Source organism: Colobus angolensis, unplaced genomic scaffold, assembly GCF_000951035.1.
Source record: "Colobus angolensis palliatus isolate OR3802 unplaced genomic scaffold, Cang.pa_1.0 Scaffold24, whole genome shotgun sequence".
NCBI lineage: Eukaryota > Metazoa > Chordata > Mammalia > Primates > Cercopithecidae > Colobus > Colobus angolensis.
Genome location: NW_012115599.1, coordinates 2,927,199 through 2,930,506, shown reverse-complemented (window position 1 = coordinate 2,930,506; position 3,308 = coordinate 2,927,199). Strand labels below are relative to the sequence as shown.

Here is a 3,308-nt window from a genome sequence, read left to right as displayed (position 1 = left end):
GACGGCCACGGAGTCCACCTGAACGAAAGGGCAGGGAACGGGCCCCTCGCCCTTGACCCTTAGGCTCTGCTGCAGCCACCCAGAGGTTACGCGGAGCAGAAGGCCGTTTGGGTTGAATGCGTGGGGTTTTTCCAGCGATCGATCCCTTTGGACTGGCTTCCCCACCAGCAACCTGCGCGTCCCCACCACAACCAGCCCGATGGCCGAGCGAAGGTTCGGGAGACCTTGCAGGGAGGGCATCTAGCCCTCGCCGACCCGGCCGCGCTTTGTCTGGGGCGCGCGCCCGCCCGTTTCCGGCCCCGCCCCTCGCCTTGGTCCCAGCCCTCCCCTCCCCTGACCCGGCTCCCGCGCCTCAGCTCCCGCGCGCCTGGCTTCCGCGGCTTCCCCCACTTCTCAGCCGGCTTCCCTCTCCCCTCTCCTTCCCTTCCTGCCCTTTCACACTCACGCCCCAGCCCCTGTCACCAGCTCCCTCAAGGACTTGCAAACTTCGCCCTGCGGAGCGGACTCTTCGGTTCTCCGTGGAAAATCAACCAGACCCAAAACAGAAGTCCCGGGCTTGGGGATACCACGCCGCGCGCCTGAGCATCCGGGCTTCATTTCTCCAGGCGACATCTGCGGGAAGGGAGACCTAAAGGCCATGGCTGGGGAAGAGAGGCAGGTGCCTGGAGTAGTGAACGGTGGAGATGGCGACGGCGGCCGGGCGGCCTGCACCCAGCGATTCCGAAAGTGCCCATGTATCCGTCTGGGTTTTTTTTTTTTTTTCTTCTTCTTCTTAGATCATCCACCAAGGCCAGGGTTTCCGAGTGAGGCGCCCACTTCGCATCCCACAGTACCGCCACGTGTGTTCCCCATGAGCTCTTTAAGAGAGAACCCAAGAGCTCCTTAAGAGAGAACCCAAATAATATATGAATACCTTCTCCAGTAACTTCAAGTCAGGGGCTCAGACACACACACACACCCCAAAACCTATTTCTTTCTTGGAAGAGCGTGTGTCCCTCGGCTGTCCTTCCAGCTCTCCCTTGGTGCATGTGCAGGACACACAGAAGGGTGGAGTGTGGGTTGCCATGATTTTTACACAGAAGGTGTCACGCTTTGGGATCTGTTCCGCAGGGAGGCCACAGGTGCCAGGGGACGGGGAAGAGACTGACTCTTGACAAGAACATTTCTTTGCATTGTTCAGTGCAGTTTTTTTGACTGTTTGTTTGCCTAAGAGATGATCTTCCTTGCCAGAAAAAAAAAAAGTGTTATAAAAATAAAAGGAAACAGGATTACGATGTAAAAGACGAATAGATAAACCCGGTTCTGCAGATATGCGGCGCGCGCGCGCCTCACGACCTCGGATACATTCACTGAAGCTGCCGCGCACTCATACCCGGGTTCACCTCGCCGCTCGCTCATTCCTCCTGACCAAGGCCCATGGTCAGAGGTGTCGGCGCCCCCAGGCCGTTAGAGGACGCGGCCTACGCTCGAAAGCTGGCCGAGCCCTCCACGCGCTCGGAACTCGGTCTTCCCGATGCAGCCTCCCAGCTATCCCAATGCCCGCTGCCTTTCCCGAGCCCGGCCTGGAACCCGCCTCTCTCGGGGACCTTGACCTCGCGCGGACCTCGTCGCCTTGCTTAGCTCTCCCTGACCTGCTTTTGAACCCGCTAATCCCGTTCCGAACTCTCGCCCCGCGGCAATCCCTTGCCCCGGCCCCGGCGCGCTAATTCCCGCTGACCCCGCCGCCCCGCCGCCTGTGACTGGGATGAGGGCTTCCCACCTCTGAGTGCAGGTGTGATCTGGAGCTCAGGCCACACCTGCCCCGCATTGTCCCTAGCCTGCGCTCGCACGCCCTAGGACCCAAGCAAACCGTCTCTTGCCTCAAACATTCTGCCCTTCTCTTGCTTCCTCTTGTTTCCCTAGCATAATTCATGTGTTTCTTTAAGAAACCCATCGGACGCACAGAGATCAAAATCTTCGGCAACAAGCTAAGCTGGCGACGCTGTGGGGAAGCAAGCACTCTCCCACGTGGCTGGCGCGCAATGAGGGCGCAGGAAAGGTAAGCAGGAGATCCTCCGCCGGGAGCCAGCGCCAGGCGCTGGCGAGGCGGGCAGGCAGGAAGAACCGCGGACAGAGCGACTTAATCTCATTTTTACAGCCGGAGAGTGAGATGAGACGATAGCTTGAGCTTCTAGGGATGGGGGTGAGATTCTGGAGAGACACCTACTAGTCATTTCCTAATCTTTTGTGCTGCTTAGAATTTTTTTCTCAGATGCAAGTTTTCCTTTTAAAAGAAAAAGAAAAAAAAAAGGCAGAGCGGAGTGGCTCACACCTGTAATCCCAACACTTTAGGAAGCCAAAGGGAGAGAAGCCCTAGAGGCCAGGAGTTCCAGACCAGCCTGGGCAACATAACGAGATCCTTGTCTCTGCAAAAAAATAAAAATAAAAAATTAGGCGAGTGTGGTGGCTCCCGCCTGTGGTCCTAGCTACTCAGGAGGCTGAGGCCGGAGGATAGCTTGTGCTTAGGAGTAGAAGGTTTTAGTGAGCCGTGATCGTGTCACTGCAACCAGCATGGGCTATAGAGTGAGACCTTGTCTCTTAAAAAAAAAAAAAAAAAAGTAAAAGTCATTATTTTAAAAGTTGATGAAATTAGTTCACATCACACGCATTTACAAACACAGGTCTCACACACACACACACACACACTTCCAAGGTGGGGGTCTGCATGTTTGTTTGGGGTTGTTTTGTTTTGTTTTGTAAGCGAACTGAAACCAACACAAGGCACTGTACTCCCTTTCTTGGTGTTTCATTATTCCAGGACCATGGAGACTTCGTAAAAAGCATTTCTTTAAGGGGAGTTATTTTCAGAGGCTGTTTTCTAGCCAGGAAAAAAAAAAATCAGATACTTAAACTTATCCCCTGGGGTGTGCAACATGTAAACAACCAGGTAGAATGCTCCTCCCAACCCCAAAGATCAAACTCCGGGGTTCCGGCCTTGATCGTGTATCACTCTGACTGTCCTGGGAAGGTTGGCCATCTCCAGTGGACCGACTGTTCGAGTCTGTTTGACTCACAGCTTGGCATATTGTAGGAACTCAATAAACATTTGTTAGATGACAAATATTTCAAAGAATGTGCAACAGCTCCTGGAGAACTGTTTCCAGTAGATATAGATATAAATTCCTAGCAGCATCTTAGAGTAAGAGGACAGGCTGCCTAGGCTACCACCTCTAGAAGGCCTTGGATAGTGGCCAGTGCCTTCCTACAGAGGCCCAACAGTCACCCAACACGGGCTGTCATTCAGCTCCTCACTCTTGCATTTTGAAAGT

General features: G+C 54.2%; 1 long non-coding RNA gene across 1 annotated transcript; it reads left to right on the top strand.

The window, feature by feature from the left end:
* The first annotated feature begins 345 nt into the window (after nt 1–345).
* LOC105514075 lies at nt 346–2,433 on the top strand. Its single transcript, XR_001002124.1, has 4 exons — nt 346–654; nt 777–839; nt 1,926–2,038; nt 2,274–2,433. It is a non-coding gene; the product is annotated as an uncharacterized LOC105514075 (long non-coding RNA).
* Nucleotides 2,434–3,308: the final 875 nt, after the last annotated feature.